Raw genomic sequence first — 21,656 nt, 5'->3', positions numbered from 1 at the left:
CTCCAGTGGATGAAGAGTTTGAATTATTTCTCTCAAAAATCACTAATGGCTAATGAAAACATTCCTGACGAGCCCAAACTGTTCAGCAGAACTGCAGTTATGTTCACATCTATGTTCATGACTGGAATCCAAACAGCTGTGAATGTCAAATGGCTACAGATCACCAGATGGGAGTTGCTACAAACTCCCAATGCCACTATAAAAGGATGTAGTGCCATAAAAAAAGAGCTGTGGCCCATAAGGCTGATGACCCCCCAGAATAGATATGTCCTCGACATGATTACAGCAATGGAAGAAGGTGTTTGCACCAAGATCGGGCGATCATGTTGCACATTCACACCATCTCATGATGATGAGAAAGGGACCTTGATGTAGGCTGTACCCATGCTGACATATTTACACATAAAAATGGTGGATGAGACACAGGCCATTGGAGATGACAGTTGGTTTGCACTCCTGTTTTCTTGGATCCCTAATTGAATGGCAAACAAATTCAAGTTCTTTGAAGTAATATTGGTTATAATCATATTTGGATTCAGAATAATAATTGATCAGGATGATCAGAATAATAATTGGACAATGTAAGAAAATGGCAAAGAAAGCAGTTGGAAAATGAAGAACATGATTGATGCAAAGGAAGAACCGAAAGAAAAGGTGCTGACCAATGATGCCATCCGAGACTACATAAAAGCTAGTATTGTGGCACCTAAAGGAACGAAATTCTGGTATCCAAAGGATTATAAGAATTGTGTGGGGCATTGGGTCTACTGTAACCTGAATGGACAATGCAGGTACATGACCTGGAGTGTGGATGAACATGTTAAAACTGCGGGTACCCTGATGGGGGTGACAAAGATATGGACACCCAAGCAACACCTTTTCGAGATAAAATATAAAGGAGCATAAAACTTGAGGAGGTGGTTGAGGACTCGACTAGAGGGGGGAATGTAGAGGAGCAGCTGTATACATCTGCAGGAGATCCCGCCTCCTCTACCTCCCATGTATTAGAGACAAGAGACTGTGCCCTGCCTGACACCAGCTATTGTACCAATACCGCAGCAACTATTTGGAAGCAGATAATCATTTAGAAAACCCTATCGAATGTACCCCTGGAGTGACGACATCCTGCAGGAGGAACTCCCTGAAGGAATATGAGAAGGAGCTGAACACATGAACTGATGATGTCATAAGAAAGTGTGCAGAACGTCCTGAGATACTTAAATGATGACAATATATGGATGCTAAAGGACAAATGACGAAGTAAAGAATCGAGTGAACTAGCAATGTGGAAAAAGATTACACATTAACAAAGTGTAACAGAAAACAAAATTTCAATAAATGTACAAATACTGAAATGAAAGGTAGATCAAGTCATCATAGGGGCTAGCTATGAGTAGTAAATAAAATGCAGATGAAGCCGCTATTGTATAGAGACTGGACATTGGTATACTGAAATAAGTAAGCCAGAAACCATGAAGGGAGAGTGGAAAGCTGTGTCACAGCTGAATAGCAGGCTCATGGAGCTGCGTGGCGAGGCTGTCTGGCCTGAGGTCAAGATCCTAGAAATCGAGGTCAGCTATCTACTCTGAAGAAGAACGAGTGTGCAGAGGATGAATCTTCTCACAGTAAGGCGCAAGAAAGAACACAAAGGATGCCAAGTTTTAATTCATTTAGAGCATTTAAAAGCTGCAAAATGGCCCAGATCATGGTCTCCTGTCCCGTGAGCAAAGGATGAAAATAGAGTTTGAAGTTGGAGTTCTAGACACAATAGCGAGCGCTCTCACTCCTGCGCATTCCTAAAGACGAAAATACTCTACAAGGCCAAATACAAAGACAATTTCATGGCAGAGGGAATGAGTGATGAGAGATGCTAGGCTAATTGAGTGGTGAGGTAGATTCATGTCCTATATTCCTGCACCTGGGTCTGGGCTTACGTGCTGCTAAATTAACCGAATATTCCAGACATGGCAGAAGCGTGCCAACCAATTGTATTAGTCCGTATAACGAAGGACCTTATAGCTTGGAAGACGAATGAGAAACTGTGCATCTAATGTTTCTGAAATGACATGTTTTAAGAGGTAGGCAGAAAGTGTCTACCTGAAAAAGGACAGCCAATAACAATCCTAGCTCTTATATAAGTGTATATCTAGATGTTTCCCTTAACCAATCCCGACCCTTGATAGGTTGTTCACTATTGCCACGTAGTATGACATCACTCTGACGCATTGAGTATAAACATTGTATTTTTTGTGGATATCATGGAGAGACTGGGTGCACGTCCGTTGATGTTCGTTGTAACCTTCTTGTTTTAGATAATTCTTAATAAAACAGTAATTTGCCATCTTCTTGAGTCTGTCTGGTTATTTGGACTCAGAATTATTCTGGTGTAATTCCATCCATTAAATATGCACGCTCCAAAAGCCAAAAAGCTCTTAACTGCCACCAACAATTGGGTACACATAATATGACAATTTAAAAGGAAGTTTGGAAAAAATTCACACTAATAGACTAATGTGCACAAGAATTTAAATAGTATCAACAATACTACATGTAGGCACAGGAGATCATAAAGAGATGTTTCTTTCAAAAACGACCATAAAGAAATCAAGTGTAAAATGTTCCTAAAAGCAAGACTGTCGGGGGAAACATGGGTGTCCACTAGAGCACATCAGTGTGCCTTATTTCTATATACATGCTGGATGGGCTGTAGAGGATTACGGATTCTAGATTACTGATTGGTTGGTCAATAATGATCACTTGTGTCATTTTTCCAACTCTGTTGACACATTAGGCTATGGTTCCTCTTCCAGTAAAATCAAATAGAGGATGCAGGTCTCCGCTGTTAGCTACCATTGCTGGTACACAAGCAACTTAGCTTAGTCCACAATTGACATCTACATGCTAAAGGTTTCCCAATCTTCAGGCTAGGAAGAGCAACTATTGGACGATATGTTCCCCCTGCCCCCAATAAAACACTCCGTAAAAAGATTGCAGCAAAATGTCCCAGGCGATCAGCTGTCCCTAATCCATAGGAAACATTTCAAAATAAACCATAGCCTAAGGCCCCTAAGAGTTAATGAGACATTGTAGCAACGGTTACCATTGCAATACACCTCAAGGAAAATATTTACACAGTCATCAAAATAAACTACAATGTAATAATCCATTTATTGTGAAAGAAGTGCAGACCATGATTTTAAGAATACATAAAGAAGCAGAGATTAGTCCTAAAAGGGTAGTCCATGGTCCAGTGCTACCTGAACCTCTTTTGGTTACGGGAAATATGTCCATGATCATGAAATTACCACCATTTAGGAGAGTTCCAGTACAGGTAGTAATTCTCTACTCCACAGGTGCGGATGCCACAGAAAACAGCCCCATGGAGGACCAGGGGAGATCCCAGTGAAGAGAGCCAAAGGTCAGGGGATGAGCCGAAGAAGAGGCACCACAGCATTAGGACCCCCCACTACAAGTCAATGGGCCCGCAGTTGAGGCTCTCCGCCAAAGAATCTTGACCCTGGACTGAAGGGATCCCCGAGGGGGAGTATCCGTAATAATTGCCCACCCCAGACTCCAAATAAGAATGCGAATGGGGTGGGTTCAGAAAAAGGAACAAAACCTTTTGTCCATGTATTATTTGCATGCCTCCGGCGCTCTCTAGCAAAATGAGGGTGATAGATGGCTTTCCGATGCATGGTCCACACGTGACTTTCCACAGAGTATTAAAAGAAAGACATTAGAAAATAAGGTTATTCACAGGCTGAAGTGAAGGTGCAAACTCCCAACTGCTACAAACGTATCGTCGTGTGTGCAATATCGCCAGGCTGAATGTAAACGTGTTTTCTAATCAACTACATTGATCTTCTACTGCTGGCACGGCTTATAGCCGTCTTCATTGAGATATTAATTTACTCACATTACTGTGTCCATCCTAGCCAGCCTAGCACACCATTTCAGAAGAATATGCATGGGGAGAAATAGTACTTCTTCCAGTGTATCTTTATAAATAAGGCTCATGATTTTATATTTATTTTTGCACCATTTCCATCCGTATTTATGCATATTTATTTTCTGGTCATTTCTTCTGTATTTATTCACATTTATTTCTCGCTATGTAAAAAAATAAGTGGTCTCTAGTATTTTTCCACATTTTGTTACATGGAAAAAAACACATTAGCAGGGGGATGCTTGTAATGGAAAGCGTCCAGAGTGGCGCTTTTGCACAGCAAGACAAGGGCTGCTTAGCTGCTTATCGGCAGCAATTTAAACAATTACATTCCTTTTAAAACTTTCTGTTATGTTACTTTGCACAGTCACAAGACCCCACCGAGAGACGAGCATTTCCGTTTTTATCAATATTTTGCAAATAAATACGGCAAGGGAAAAGAGTGATTTCTGTCTGTTTTTATGTTTACAAAATTAGTAACAACGGAAAAAAGGAAGCCATATTTATAAATGAAAACGATTTAGAGATGTGAAGGGTTTAAGCACAGATTCAAACATACATGTTTCCAAAGTGGACAATAAATGAAAGCAAAATCCACATGAACAACAAAATAGGAGAATGTACGATATTGTCCACATGTAAGGAGTAACTCATTGGTGTCTTTTGCGACAGCGGTATGCAATACTGAAATCACAGAAAGTTTAGAGTTTTGCAGAAAGGCGGATCGAATCACCCACAAAAGTCTCAAAACTGCACCTTGTGTATGCCATCGGCAAAGAAAGACTGGCATTAATTAGGAGTGAACATCCCTGCTGAACTTGCCCAAACTCCCCCATCCCATCTCCTAAAATGACCTTTTTGTCCCTTGGCTTTTGCGGGTGTTTAGGAAAGTATGTCCACCTGAATCATTTGATTCCAACACACTGTGGGCCTGAATCCACAGAAGCGTCTTATAGTGGCGCAATCCCATAGGAAAACGCTCTGGGAATCAGGCCCTTAATGTATCGACTTGATATGAGCTTTTCAAAGCAGAGGAAATAAATGCATTTTAACGCCGTTTCCATACATTGTTTTTCAATTAATGGAGGTCACTGAAGCCAAAACTGTGACATGATTTATATTCTATAATAAAATAACAGTACTGTTTTTTTTTAATACCAATACCAACAACCCATTACAGAAATGTTTAATAAAGAGCATTTTACAATCTTGGAACAAGATATCTTTGAACATATATCAAGTGCAGGCTCAAAATGAAATATGTACTCCCCAGGATGACGTGAATTAAAAGCCCTACTAAAAGCAGTCCGAGCATAGCATCCACATCACAGGGAAACAGAACCGGAAGAACATTTGCCTGAGTCTTAATCTGGTTTCATTTCCATACATTTCAATGATCAAATCAGAGGGCACATAAACCAGATGGAGTATGAGGTATGTGCAGTAATCCCGGGACAGTGAATTGGACAGGACATGGAGAACATTAATGGCCAGTTGTATTAGCAGTATTTAAGCCCCTTGATTTGGGTGGGGAAAACCCCACATTCGAGACAATAAGATGTTGAGAACAATTGGCATTCTTACAACCATTTTGTGTTTGTTTGTACATAATGTAACCTTTCAGGATGAGTTCATTTTTTAATGTAATTTGTTTCTGGGGTTTTGACAATTTACTCTGAAAATGTGTTTGTGACTCCTTGTTTTGTCATGTGGAATATTGATGAATTGTGGTTTGTGTTCAATTTGATTGTGTGTAATGCATATGGTTTGTTGTGAGCACGGTGAATGTCTGATAGAGGTTGTGTGGTAGTTTGATTTAACCATTTTATTGTGGAAACAATTGATTTGTCTTTTTTCCTATAACGATATATATATATTTATTTATATTTATGTAGCGCGCAGACATCCCAGGGGCATTGAGGCGCTGTTACTTGTAAGAGCTTAGTTACAGAGGTACAGGAATGGTAGTGTGTGTGTGTCGGCTTAGGTGTCATTAATGATTAAATAAGGATTTTTCGACATGATAGGTTTGGAGTAATAAGAGTTCTTCCCCCTGCACATGTCAACTTGGATCCAGTTCCTTTGTAGTTTGTATAGAGATGAATGCATTGTACAGATGTTTTGTCCGTATGAGAAAAAAAGTCTAATCATCATTTTGATTACTTCACGATTGCCCGAATGTTTGCATTAATGGCCTGCGCCTGTTGCATTGTGCAATCTGTACTTTAAAACTGCACATCATCATACTTTTCAACAACTTGCTTTCTCAGTGTGTGCACTGATATAGGAGGTGGCTCCCCGGTGGATTAATGGCAGGCACCTCAAGAGCAATTTGGACGCAGCATAAAGGTTAGTCTTGGGGCAAAGCCCAGTTACCAAATGAATGAGAAAAGACACTCGCACGTCTTCGCCTTTGTCCTCATTGATGCCGAGCAAACACATTACATGGAAAACTGCCCCTGGACATGAAGCTGGGGAGGACAGTAACGCAGCTCTGGAGAGGAGCCTGGGATGTTCCGAAACCTAGCCAGGATGTTCAAAGTGTTTAAACATGATCTTTGCTCGCTGTGCAAACACATCCTTGCGTAGTTCAGGCGGCCTCCCAGCCTTTCATCTCCGCCGTTTCAGTTCCCATATCGCGATCTTTCAACAGGTTCACTTATCTCCCAGGTTATGCTCCTTCAGCCAGGGGTGGAAACTAAGTTTAGGCGGCGCACGAACGCCACACGGTATTCTGCTAACGAGTGCAAACTAGGCTGAAACAAGGCGATCATTCGCTTACTCAAAGTTCTTCTGAATAAAGGATTCAAAATAGCTGGGAGTTTTTTTATGCTGGGTATTCAGGATACATTATTATTCTCATTTATTATTGTATGTGTATTTTTGTTTATGGAGTATGTGCACCAGGTTAAATAAAGTACTGCATTTTCATTATCTGACAGGCTTCTTTACACATTTTGCAAGGAATTAATAAAGTTGGAAAAAAAAAAGAAAATAGACCTCCAAAAAAATAAATCAAATATTAATAACCAGGAGGTAAAGATTCTGGCCCTGATTTTCAAATCGTTTTTTCAATGTGGTTCTACGGTTGAAAAACACGTGTTTAAATCAGGCCCTAGGTTGGCGACGGATGCGTGAGTGAGACTACAGTCCTGCAACGCGGGTAACCTTGGAGACAACGTGCAACGCATACACTTTGGTGGACGTCTGCTGCAGGCACGGTTATACACCCACTCCCAGTAGAATGCAGCTACCACCTACGACAGAATTCGGGCTCACTGGACACTTAATGTTTTTAAGCCTACTTACACCAGACTACGACTCAACAACCCTGACATCAATATGCAGCAAAGACCTATTAAAAATTCGGTCACGCTGGACGCATAGCGAGTCTCTAGTACTCATGTCATCTCCTGACTCCTCTCAGCACCCATCAGTTAGGGAGAATTCTCAATTCTGTGCTAATTCCTTTCAACCTTAGAGACCCACAGCTGGATTTAGGACTTTTTAATTTTAAACCTGGAGTAAGTGAGACCTTTTGCTCACTCTCTCACTCTCTCATGTGTTTTTACCTGATTTGGATTTTGTGTTTCCACTGTGTTTGGAGTCTGACAAAACTCTGTAGGTATCTACTTTGTGTATGGTGACACACAACACCCTCAGTGCAGTGTCACAGAGAAATCCTTTGGATTCCTCATAAGGTTTAAATACCTTTTCTTGTGTGAACTACAGTTCCCAAGAATAGTAAAGTGAAATTGACTTTTCTCACTTTTCTCTTTAAATGGCTAATGGCAAGGGTTGAATTTGTCCTACCACTGTGCTTTTCTACCGCAGGCTGAACCCTCAGCTGCAGTGCAGCACCCATGGGTGACTATTTCGTCAAAATGGCTCAGTCTTCTTTTTTTGCTGTTTTCTGTTTGCAAGGTCTTTCTTGGGTTTTACCCTGTATGAGGAAACAGATTCAAGTCCTTTGTCTTGCCTTTGGCGGGCTTCAGCCCTGAAGCCAGCCTATGGCTCCAGTGTGTCTGAAAGGGCAGGATGTGAGGGAGGTTCCCGAAAACACCCCTGCCCTTTGTCTCTAGGAATGCCTGAATGCAACCAATCCTGATTGGCTGGCTGGACGGTCACCCTGCTGTGTGATTGACAGCCTAGGCTGTGCATGAATGGGAGAAACCTGCTTAAAAGGTGAGGGTTTTGGGACTAGAGGCAGAGTCGACCACTGGGAGAAAGACCCGATGAAGAAACCATGAACAAAGCTTACTGCATCCTCCTGCACCTTTGAATTGCCTGGTGTAGCCCTGCTGCTGTGCTGAAACTCCTTTTTCAATTCGACAGAGAAGCTCCGGAAGGGACGACTTCTCCCCTTGGATTCGTGGGAAAAACTCCACTGGACCATCTTCCTCGACTGACTGTACTTCTTCATTGCTGCAAGAACCGAGTGCCAGGGGTCGAGTAATTCGTAGTCGAGTGAAATTTCTGAAATCTTGTTAGAAGCTCCAGGAGTCTCCTAAGGACCCTCCAGAAGCAGGACGACCAGAGCACGAGTCCCCTCACCAGAGTGCAGGACCCAAGAAGTGAAGGAAGCCCAACCGGTATCCGAGATCCACAATGGCGCTGTTTGCTAAGCGTTGAAACCATGAAGTGCCGCTTAACTGAAAAGAGCCCGTAGCTGCTTACGACCTCCCAAGTATCGCCGCAGGATCCCTCCAGACATCCTCCCTCTTGTCCCCAAGACTGAGGCTCAGGAACACTGGGTCTGCACCGCTGTCGCAGGACATAATCCAGCTGGACCACGCTTCTTCGAACCAAAGGTACTGTTTAGACTTGGGGTACTTACCTCATTGTCTTTTTGCTGTGCTTTTCTCAGTTGGGAATTGCAGTGGCTTACCTTTAGAGTTGATTCTAACTCTCTTTTCACAGGCCTAGCAGCTTGTGACTGAACAAGTGATTTTATACAAACTCTCCAACTTTGTGCATGACTGTTTCTGATCTAAGAAGTTCCTTAGGTCCTGTGTTCCTGTGTTCCAATTGACTTTGGTTGTCCTGGCTCCCTGAAGACTCTTCTAGTCCATTGACCTTGATATTGTCTGTCCTTCATAGGTGGTAGGTTGTTGTGAACTGTTACTGTGGGGAAAGGCTTGTCTAAACTTCATTGGTAGATTTAGTTGTCCTCACATTTACTGAGAACCTGTTTAACCTTTTCCTTCCTTAAACCTTTCCTTTCTGCAACCTTAGAATCTGCAAAGTATAACCAGTGTGATATATAAATGCCGTTACTGTCCTTGTGAATTAAATTCACCTCAGGGTGTAGGAATTGCATAAGAAGCATATCCAAAGATTATCCACTAACTTGCTCTGATTCTGAAAAGTAATTTTAAAGTATATTCACATTGTCACATGAATTTCCTTTTTAAAGAACGCTTATTTAAAAATTGATTTTAATTTAATAAATAATTATTTATAAGAGAAACCTTGAGTGTAAGTGTTACTTGGCTACTTGCATTTACGGATTTCATTTGTACAGCTCTACAGCTCACATTTACCCATCTTGAGACCTGGTTGCTCAGTCACACTATCAACTTGTGCAGTACAGGCCTATACCAAAAGGTGGGTTACCTAATACCAAGCAGATAAGTTTTGTGTAGTCTCACACTGTTTGACTGCATCAATTCTTACCTAACACCATCCACATGCCTGACCTCATGGGTTGCTTTCTACCGGAGCCTGGCAGCCCTGCTAATCCTTATTTGGCCAAATGCACACACTCATTCTAATCCTACTCCTTGACCTCCAACACTCTGTACTTCGGTCCCTTAGGTTGTTCCCACCAACAGCGCATTGAGGTGATAATAATGGTAGAAGGCGCTATATAAATGACAACTACAATACAATACAGAAACCTAAAGTCCATATTGCTGTGAGAGTACTGATAATCCAGTCCATCTCTGTGCTATCAAGTATTTGATTGTGGGCTCAGAGGCCACCCGCAGCACATTATGTGGCATATTTGCACATAAATAGTATATACAATGTCTTGTTCTCACCAATGATACGATATGATATGATATGATATGATATGACATTCATAACGCGCCTATACACAAGTGTTTCAAGGCATGACGAGGCAGGGGTGGAACAAGGGGAGACAGACAACGATCCTACTAGGCCAGGTGTCATTCAGATCAGGCATGTGCAAGGGTAGAGGGGAAGGGAAAAGTGCAAGGGCAAAGGGAGAGGGGAAAGTGCAGTACAGGGTTGTAGAATACAAGATAAATAATAAGGGCCAGCTGGTGGCAAGTGAAAGGTAAGTGCCGGGAGGAGGGGCTGTCGGGATACAGAGACAGTCCCACAGTGCAGGGGTTGTCAGGGAGGCAGTGCAGGGAAGAGTGGCTGGACCAAGGACTGAGATCGGTGAGTGGCCCAGTTGCAGATTCAGTGCAGGTTCAGTGATTTTAGCAGGGGAGAGGGGGAGAGAAAGCGGAGGCAAAGAGGAAGGTTTTGAGGTGCTTCCGGAACCGGAGATTGTTCTCCTCAAGTTTCAGGGAGGTAGGAAGGCTGTTCCAGAGGGAGGCCCCTGCGGTGGAGAGAGATCTACCCCCAACTCGTTGCTTGGAGAAGCGGCTGACCCTGAGGGAGTTGGAGGCGGATGAGCGAAGAGCTCGAGAAGGAAGATATTTAGGAAGAGAGAGTTGAAGGTATTTTGGCCCAAGGCCCCAGAAGACCTTGTGGACAATGCAGAAGGTTTTGAACTTAATCCTCGCGGCCACTGGGAGCCAGTGTAGTGATTTCAGTCCTGGAGAGATACGGTCCCTGGGCTTGAGGCCAAGGACAAGTCTCGCAGTCCTGTTCTGGGTGAGTTGCAAAGGGCGGAGAGTAGAGGCAGGCAGATTACAGATAGAGGCTGTTACAGTAGTCCAGCTTCGAGAGAACCAGGGCTCTAGAGACAGTGAGCTTCTGGGGGAAGCTCGACAAGGAAGATATTTAGGAAGAGAGAGCAATTGAAAATGTTCTTTTCTTTTCTGTTTTCCTAACATTTCATTTAGTTTTGTATTCCATTTTCTTTTGACTTTATTCACACATGGGAAAGCGTTCAAACATGCATGTATAGCAAATCGAGATTCTGTATTTCATTTAGTCAAATGCATATGCTAACCATGTGCCAGAATGATGCCTATCAGATGTGCCTCTTTCTTTTACAAGATGTGGATGAAGGAAGATGATTTGTTGTTGTGACAATGGAAGTTGTTAATCTTTGGAATACATTCAAAGGAGTAAATGCTTTACAATCACGACGTACAACAACGCATAATATAATCCTCTCTGAGTGGTTCACACAGAAGGTAATTCCTCATGGACTACGAGCTGTGACATGGTCTGATACCTGACCCTGTCAGAATGGGATGGGGACCCCTCTCAATCTGGGGCAGGAGGCCTAAATGGGTGTTTATCAGAGCCACTCCTACCCCAGACATGGGATTTGGGAGGGCCCCAGTCTCTGTCTCTTCTACCCGTGTCTGGCTAAGGGAACCAAGTCCCATGTATTTCTTGCCCCATACCCATTGTGCACAATGCTGTCCAGTCTTTTTCTTTTTCCCCAAGGGCCTGGCGGTGGAGAAAAAAGTGAGCAACCAAACCGGGAGAGAGCCTTGGAGGCCCTGCAGGACCACACATCAAACCATCATGCCTCTACATAATGCAGACATGAACCCTGACATTGATTGGCCCCTCAGTAGAACCACAGAGAGGTCTGCATATCAAAGCAACAATCCAGACTGTTTAGTCTTGATACAAACTATGAAATTGACTATACTTTGTGCAGAAGCATTTACCAAATTCCAGTGGACCTGTATAAGATAAGGGGGCAGGACTTAAAAGTTCTTATTTGTGCTTATTTGCCTGTTATCCAAACGCTGGGGAGAAGGAAGTCAGCAGTTGGCCTGGTCAACTAGCTGAGGGAGCATACTAATAGAAGGTAAGGGAGAGTATAAAAAGGGTACTGGAAATCGAGGCAGTGTGGATTGTTCAGGAGCGATCAAGGGAGGGGAAGAAGGACCAAAACACCAAGCAGAGGTAGGAGGGTGCAGAGGAGCATGGACGAGGATTGCCAAGGTTTGTGCAAGGTGAGGTATTATTTGGTGGGAGAAAGTGGTACTTGGGTGTGAGAGCGTGTGCAAGGTGAATAAATGAGACTAACAGAGGGAGAGTAGGGGGTGAATGTGACAGATTGGGACAGTGACTGGAAGAGTGAATGGAGGGTGACTGTGAGAGAAGGTGTGGGTAGCATGGAGTGTAATAGTAGTGGAGAGGGCAGATTAGGACATTGGAAATGGGAGAGTAGTAGAAGCAGCATGGTGGAGTAGTAGAGCTGAGATGGGACAGTAGTAAATAGCGGAAGAGTAGTACCATCAGAGAAACATAGAGGCAGAGGGAGAGAAAGAGAGCTTAGATGGGGAAGTGAAGGATGGAGAGTAGAAGGAAGGGTACAAGAGAATGCAACAAATAATAAGTTGGACGTGGGTGACTGGAAAGCACCACTTATTACTATTTAAAAATGTGGGGAACCATGTTAGAATCCACCTACAAAGTCTGAGAGGGAGACTAAGCGAAAGAAAAGGTGTTTGCCTTTAGGCTTCCATGACCAGCCAGTCAGTTATTATATAGGAGGGGATACCAATCTCTAGTAACCATCATGCATTTAGAGGCACCTTGGCTAGGAAGGGAACCACCCAAGGGAGAAGAGAGTGAAAGAGGTATGGCCCATAGGGAACTCCTTCTCAATTATTTCAATCAGAACCCTTGATATGTCTTCAAGTGTTGGTGTGTCCTTGAGGCCATCAGACAGAGCATTTCATTTTCAATAAAACATAGCAGATATGCAGAAGCTAGTTATCCTGAGAACTGCTCATGGATCCATACTTTTATTGCTGATCACCCCTTTCACCCCACTACCTTTCATTCTCTAAATGTCAATATCCATCAGGGGAGCAACCACATGAAAAATGTTAGGGGTGTTCAAAGTAGGGCCATATGCAAGTGAACTTTGCAACAAAAGCAAAGATGTACTGAGCAACGATGCCCTACTTGCTTATTACAAATATGTTTTTTGTATCATTAAGCTATGTGAAACACAATCCATATGTCCTGCAGCACTATTGAAAAATAAAATCATATTTTCCAAAAACACGAATGGGCATATGTAAAACAATAAACTATTATTATAAAATTACATGCAAGGTCAGAAAGTCAACAACGTTGCAATAAATACATCAAGCACAATATAATCGATCACGAGCAGCATTTCCTTTGTCCCACTAATTCTGTGCAGTACACCTGGAGCGTTCCAAGTGCAGAATGGGATTACCACAATAACTGTACTCAGGCCCCATTTAACCGGACAGATGCAACTAATATGGCAAAATACCACTTATCACCTCAATAATTTAGGGAGACCTGCCAAGCAAAACAAATCGCAACTCACACACTCTCAAATGCATTTTGGTTACACAAAAGGCTTTATACCGCAATGTATGTCAGCTATGATGTCATCCTCCATGGCAAACAGTAAGAACTGTTCCCTCACTATATATACATGCAATACAATCCCTCAGCTCTTATTTGCCACATTTTTGATGTTTCTACTTAGATCCGTTGTTCAGTTTGTGCCCTTCGTTATCGACTCTTCCCCAATCGACCACTTTGCTATCGGTCTGCGGGGTGTCCGTGGGGATCGGACAAGAATTTATTCAAAGAGGTACCTGCCGACCTTCGCTAATTACATGTGTTTTTCTTCCACTCTCCACAGGAAACTCTGCGGTCTTCCGGCTGATGGTAAAAGATGTCAAAAATCAGAGTCTGGATTGAACCATCTCCACTGTTACTAAAATGTGCATTAGCACCTACAGCATTCCAAGTGCAGAATGGGGTTACCATAGTAACTGATCTCAGGCCCAAATAACAAGACAGACTCAAGGAATATAGCAAAATACTACTTTATTATCAGTTCAATAAAGTAGGGAAACCTGGCGAGCAAAACAAATTGCAATTCACGCACTCTTAAATGCATGTTGGTTACACAAAAGGCTTTAAACCTCGATATACATCAGCTATGATGTCATCCTGCGTGCCAAAAAGTAAACACCTATTGGGCAGAGGGATTGGTTGAGGGAGAATACATGTACATATAGTTCATTTAGGTGTTAGTAACATCATTGGATGCCCCATAACAATTAGACACTCCTTGGACCACCTCTAACTTTGAAAAATACAGATAATAGTATTATAATAGCAGCGGATTGGCTTCTGCAACAATGTATAGTCCCCCATTACATAGGCCCTCGTGATTTGTTGGCACGCTCTTCCAACCTTGGACATTCAGCTTTTTAGCAGCACGTAAGCAAAACGATTCCCAGGTGTGGGGAACAAACGTCAGACAACTGCCCACTTGGCTAATTAGCCTACCATCTCTCATCAGTTAGGCCCTACGCCAAGGCTTCTTCTTTGTAGTTGACCTTGCTGAACATTCTCTTCCTCTCAACTGGAGTGGAGGTACATTCCTATCTTCGTCTGGAGATTTATGAATAGGCCTTGTTTTCTGGTCTTGGACGACGTGTGAGGAGACCATGATTCTGGCCTTCTGTTTAGTGCTATTTTATGTCATATTGGGTGCTTTTACTCTCCTCTTTGCCTCTGGAGACTTGGTTGCTCCATTCCGTGTGGTTTCCATGTCTTTAATTGTATGATTCTTGGCACTTGTAAATGTTTGCTCCTTTGCTTAGAGAAATATGTCCTGCATATATAGCTTATCCTCTTCAACTTCTTTCAAACCTTTCACTTGCCTCTTGCTACAGCATCCTTGATCCTGAGCCAAACAACTATACTTTGTTTGTGCACAAATTTGTATTTCAGTGCCCGTCAGCTCTACATCTTCGTTCTTTCTTCTTGAAGCTTCCCGCTTACTGTCACACAAAGCCAACGTCAATTTTCTCAACATTCCTGCTTTACCAGTGCTCCATTTCCTACATTTAGCAAGCTTCTATGTGTCTCATCTACCTTGTGTGTCTGCATATATACATCTACTACATCTCTTCTCACTTATCTTCTTAGTGTATATGGTTTCTTCACATTTGCATAAAGTTTTACTTTGTTTCTTCAATTATATCTTCATTCTTTAAGTATTCTTATATCATTTCAGTGAGCCCTTGTGTCTTTTCTTCATGACGTCACTTTTCATTTGTCAGACTCCACGTATAGTTCTTCTAGCTCCATTGATGTCTGCAGACTTCCTCCTACTGTTTCAGTTTGAGGGTACATTCGATATGGTTGTCTGAGTGCATAATGTCTCTCATATCTTCGATGGTATATTGGCCCTCATTACGACCCTTGCGGAAATCGGAAAACGATGGCGGAAATGCAATACCGCCATCGAATAGCGCTCGGTGCGACTATGACCCGTCACCGCAAAGTACGAAGCCATTAGCGACACCGTAGTGAACGCCAACGCTAACTGCACCAAGCACGCGCGCGCGCGCCATGCGAAACCGCAAACACCACCATGGCGCAAGGGTACGCCAATTCCGACCCTAGCGGACATGTACCTAACGCCATCAGGCATGGCGTAATGTACCATTCCGCCATGGTGAGAAGTACGGCATCGCGAATCAACCGTAAACGGCCCCACTGAGTGCCTGTACACCACTCCCTGCCCACAAAGTACAACTCCCCGTAGGTGCAATGAAGTCACGATGCAACCATTGAAATGTACAAGTCATCCATGCATGGCAACGAACAAAAGAAACACAAGAGGGGCCAATGGGAGCTGCAGGGCACAGATGGCACGAATACAGAAGCCATCCCAATGGACATGACCACAGTCCCCCACCAAGAAACGCACGCAAACACAGGCACCTGTGACCAGCAATATTCCGAGAATCACATCATTCCACCAGTCCACCTGGCTGACCGGCATCTGTTACACAAAACCCAATCCCCCGCCCCTGAGCATGACAACATTCAAACTGTCATATTGGCAGCCCCCATCCCTGACCTCACGGGCTTAGTAGGCAAACGCGCCCAGTACAGTACCACGCAACTAAACCCCGAAGCTGGAACCCAATGCAGATCTCCTCACAATACATCGCCCCCCAAATAGGCATATGCCACATCACTTGCAAAGAAAAACGCTACACGGGCCAAATCAGAATAGAAATTTTATGCACATCAAAGTCACCAAGCCCATACAGCCATCAGGCCATGAACTCCAAAACACTAATCACCATTGTGGGCTGCATCCGCAAGAAATGACCAGCCACTACTTGTGTGTCGCCCTGTTCCCCCATGGTACACAGAGCCACATTCACGTACGAAAAGGCAACATGGAAGCGCACAGAACCGCAGGGCCGTCCCAATGGGGAGGCACTAGTCCAGCTGAAAGGCCGAAATGTTGCTCCGAGCCACCAGTACTGCGTAAGGGCATGTGGGCCATTGGCGATCGTCCCATAAGATCGTAATGCTGCTCCACTGATTAACACGAAGCAGCAGGTGTCGGGAGTAAAACCCATCTGCAGGAGTGGCATACAGATGGCAGTGGCAAAAGGGGAGGAGATACCTGTCAACCAAAAGAAAAGAAAAAGAACAGAATGGCCATCAGAACTACATTCCAACAACTCACTTCAATGATCACACGAAATCCACAGCCATATGCATGCTAGCCCACTCCAAAGGATCATCACCACCCCAAAACCACTTGCGACTCATAACCATCTATATCGAGGTGCAAACACCATCACAAACGAGTGTACCTGTGCATGCGTCTGTCAAAACAGAATCCATCAGATGGGAATGTTAACGTGCATGGACACAAGTGTCTGAGGGCGCGTCGAGACAGGGAGGGCTCAACAAGGCCAGATAGGCGATGGTCCCACTATGGCAGCCCTGCATCACATAGCGTAGGGGAGGCGGATAGATCCCAAGAAGCCCTGTACATGGCAAACTCTGTATCAAATCACCTGCCCATGCATCCATTCATCATTCCCTCATCCCGGGATCAAAACGCCTGAATAATTACTCACATAACATTAGAAACATCCATTGAGTCTGTGCGTTATGCAGCCTGCAAAATCCACAGTGCCCCAGCCCGTAATTCCAGTGTTGTGAAGTAACATGTATTTGTGAACGGCCGGCCTCATCGCCCACGTAGCTATTGCGCATCCCAAACTATTCATATCAATCATTGCTTCCTCGCCATGGGCCCTGTCTCAAGGACATTGAACAATAGAACGTTATATTTGCAGTCAGACCTGTGGGCATCTCCTCGCCGCTAGCTGGAAACCGAAAGCGCCGCCCTTCGAATTCCTCATTTGCAACATCACGTCGAAAAGGCATCTGTGGCCGTTTGAAATCACTAATTATTCCATCGAGTGCGGCTGTGTGTGAAAATGGCAACTGCCTTCACCCACAAATGGGACGCCCCGCCCGTCGTTGCAACTCGGTACAGTGATGCATGAGGGCCCACCGTTACTCGAGTACTACGTTCCACTGACCCTTCACAAGTCTGTTCGCGACTGCACAGATAGTATGTGAAACAATGGGACCACAGCAGAATGAACATATCAACCAATCTTACACGGCCATCGGGTACAAATACATGATTGCAATAGCAAGATGCCATTCCCCGAATTGCAGCGTTGTGCGCGGGACGTGCTCGGCCAAAGGGGAGAGCAGTTTGCACAGGTGGAATTAATCACCACAGGTGGAGGCCATACAGCCTGAAAACACATAAATTGCACAGCCAGTCTCCTCCCACAACCACACCGAAATGCTACCGGCAGGACTCGCGATGTTGGCCCTGGGGGACCTGATAGCACTGCAAGTGCTCCAACTCCAAGAAGAAGACGAACACCAACTACAACCAGCCGCACGGAGGAGACGCAGGAGGAGGAGGAGGCCAAGGCAGGGCCAGCAAGGCCCACCAGCACAGCCACTACCACCACGCAGGCAGCCCGCAATCCCACGCCTCTGAGCACATCCGTTAAACCTCACTGATGAGCAGATCCACACCCTCTACCGTCTGGACCGGGACACCATAGCCGCCATTGTGGACATGACACAGGCTGACCTTGTCAGCATGATAGATAGCCCAACCGCCATCCCACCCCTACTGAAGGTGGTGTCTGTACTCCACTTCCTGGCCACAGGCACCTACCAGCACACAGTCGGACAGTTGCATGGCATTTCTCAGCCACTGTTCTCACGGACACTATTGCAAGTGCTCGATGCCCTCCTGCAGCACGCAGACGACTACATCTCTCTACCACGCTCGGAGCAGGAAATTACCAACACAAAAGTGGGATTCCATGCACTTGCCGGCATACCGGGTTGCATTGGTGCCATCGACTGCACCCATGTGGAATTGGTCGTCCCACATGCCATGGAGGCCCAGTACCGCAACCGAAAACAATTTCATTCCCTGAATGTACAAATGGTGTGTGACTCCAACAGGATCATTACACATTGTTGTGCCCGATTCCCTGGATCAACCCATGATTCTATGGTCTTGAGGAACTCTACAATACCACGCTACATGGAGCGACACGCAGGGAACAGATCCTGGCTACTCGGTGAGTCTCATTACATGCATGATTATGTGGGGTATGTGAATTGGCAATGACCTGGCAGGAAGGGGGGGGGTGTGCGTACGTATCAATGGCATTCCACATCATACGTTTCTCGTCCACATACAGGTGATGCTGGATATCCACTGAAGAGATGGCTCCTCACACCAGTCCGGAACCCACGGGACCAGCATGAGGAGGACTACAACCATGCCCACTCACGTACCCGTGTAGTCATTGAACAGGCATTCGGCCTACTGAAGACTCGTTTCCGCTGCCTCAGCAGGTCTGGCGGGGCACTCCTGTACCGCCATGAGAAGGTTGCAAAGATGGTCATGGCATGTGTCATGCTCCACAACATGTGCGTACGTAGAAATGTGCCCATGCCCCCTGACGCAGAACTGCAAGCACCTGATGATGGTCATGATGAGGGTGGGGATGTGGCTGCACCTCATGGAGTCTGCGAGGCACCGGAGGCCCGTGACATTCGTCAGCATCTCATTGATGCATGCTTCTAGTACTCACGCCTGGTGGCTGATACATGGACACGGGACTCGTGGCACTGCGTGTGTCTGGGACATGCACAATATGGACTGTACGCCTATGATGGCCTAGTACACAAAGATCAATGTCCACACATCTCATTGGTTGATCGTGCACTTTTTATGGCATATGTGATGTCATGTTGAACACCCTATCGACCCGCCACCCAAGTGAGCCCAACACACCCCCTCCACCCTCCTACCTCCCCCCCGAACACCAGTGTCCAAAGATGCTCATTGTCAGTGGGCTGTCGCTATTGCAAGCCCCCTCTGCGGGTATCAGGGGCACCCCTGCCTGTGGAGCGCAGGTTCCTTCCAGATTTACGTTGGGGGCTGCCCTGGACGGAACTTGCAACGGATGATGTGTCTGCCTGCTCACGTCCATGCATGTCCCTAAGGGTTTGCGAGAGCTCAGTGAGCACACGGCGCACTGCGGCAAGTTCGGCACATACGTCTTTGGACGTCGCATGCAGTTCCCCCCTCAGGCTCTCGGTGCTTCTCTCCATTTGGACTCTCAGGCTCTCGGTGCTACTCTCCATTTGGACTCTCAGGCTCTCGGTGCTACTCTCCATTTGTGCCCTTAGCGTCTCTGTACCTCTCTCCATTTCTGCCCTAAGTGTCTCAGTTGATGTTTCTATGTCTGCCTTAGTGCCCCCACATTCATCGGCATGGTCCTTGAGGAGTGTGGCCAGTTGCTGCTGTTGTACGATTAACTGGTCGAGGGACTGTTGCCTCTGCTGGGCCATGGCCATTTGCGGGGGTGTCACAGAGGGGCTGTTGTCCTCATGTTGCCTTGCCACAGGGCTTGTGGGGGATGGCCAGTCGTCGTCTTGTGGGTGCCCCTGCGTGGTATCCTCATGTTGTACGGGATGGGACAGACAGGGGGATTGGGACAGGTCATGGATGGATCTGACTTCGACATCCCCGTTTTCTGTGTCCGAGCATGCTGCCATCAATGGGGTGTCACCTATGGTGCTGCTGCCACCAGAGGCAGTGCCTTCTGTGGCATCCATTGGGGGGACCTGTGGTGGTGGTGTTGTGGGCATGCTGGCTGCTGGGGTGCCTGTTGATGTTCCCTCCTCTGTGCTGCCACCTGATTTGTGCTGCTGCCGTGTCTTGATGCGTGCAGCTGAGGTGGAGGGTCTCTGGCCGTTGGTCTTGGCCCTCTTTGCAGGTGTGCTGGTAGGGGTGTCCTGTAGCTCGTCGTTTGGATCGGACCCTGTGGTGGAGTAAAGGAGGGCGAGGGTTATTGATGGGTCTGTGGGAATTGGAATGGCATTGTATCACATGCTTTGGGGTGGTACCTGAGGGTGATTTGGGTCGGGGCCTTGGAGGTGCTTTCATTTGTGTGTGGAGTGAGGGTGCAGTTGTTTGGCAGCCTGCAGTTAGGGTGTGCCTGCTGCACGTGTAGTGCGTGTATTAGGGGTTTTTAATTATTTATGTATTTATTGTGGGTTTTAACGTGCGCTATCAGGCCGATGTGTGTGGACGTTCTCCTGGACATGTGTTTCTGTTGCACTATGTCGACGCATGGTACTTCACATGGATGGACTGTGTGGATTTGGCATTGTTTTATCTGGCCCACCTACCTGAATCTTCGGATGTCTGCACTCCTTTCTCCATCCCTCCGACTCCCTCTATGCTCTCCATTCCGATGGTGGAGGCACAGATTTCTTCCCAGGGGGTCAACTTGATGGGTGATTCAGGACCTCCCCCGGTGGCTGTGGCAATGTTGCGGTTGGCAGAGAGTATGCTGCGGACGCGTATCCGCAGGTCGTCCCATCGCTTGCGGCATTGCTGTGGGGTGCGGGGTGCGGTCCCCACCGCACTTACCCGCTGTGCCACCAGAGCCCATATGGTCTTCTTGTTTGCAAGTGCCGTTCTGGTCATTTGCGTGGAGAAGACGACGGCAGCATTCTCCTGGAGGGTCTCTGTTAGCACGGTGAGTTCCTCACGGGAGAAGTGGACCTGCCGCTTGCAGTCGCACGCTTTCTTCGCTACTTTTCCCATTTTTCTTGGTTTCGCTAGGGTGGGTGACGGGTTGGGGTGTGTTTCAGGGTAGTGATTTTAGTGGTTGTGTGGTTTTAGTGGTTTTATAGGTGTACGGCGGGATGTTTCCCGTTCCGGGCCCATGTTTTTACTTCCGTTTCCGTATATTTCCGGTCACCGTACTTTCCGGTAGGCGCACACTGCGGTGACCGCTAAGAGGGGTGGCGGTATAGCACCTAGGGCGCCGTTCGGCGGCGGTGTGGGCCGTTTTGGGGTCATTTCCGCCATCGCGGACTTTGCACTTCCGCCGTGGCGTGGTGCTCGTGCCCGATGGGTCGGAATGGGCCGCACTTTGCTCCTTCGTGCAATGGCGGAAACGCTATTTACGCTGTGGCGCTCCGGTCAGTCACTTTCCGCCAGGGTCGTAATGAGGGCCATTGTCTTTTTGTTCTTCCAATATGACGGAGGTGAGGGGTGGAGTCTAATGACATATACATCTGCTTCTCTACACTTCATTCATCTATGCAGATGATACCATGCTCATTGCACGGACCCCGAGAGCGCTACAGA

This window comes from Ambystoma mexicanum, chromosome 10 (assembly GCF_040938575.1).
Source record: "Ambystoma mexicanum isolate Mex_15411 chromosome 10, UKY_AmexF1_1, whole genome shotgun sequence".
NCBI classification, from domain to species: domain Eukaryota; kingdom Metazoa; phylum Chordata; class Amphibia; order Caudata; family Ambystomatidae; genus Ambystoma; species Ambystoma mexicanum.
The sequence above is the reverse complement of the archived record's forward strand: the minus strand, read 5'-3'. Positions refer to the sequence as shown.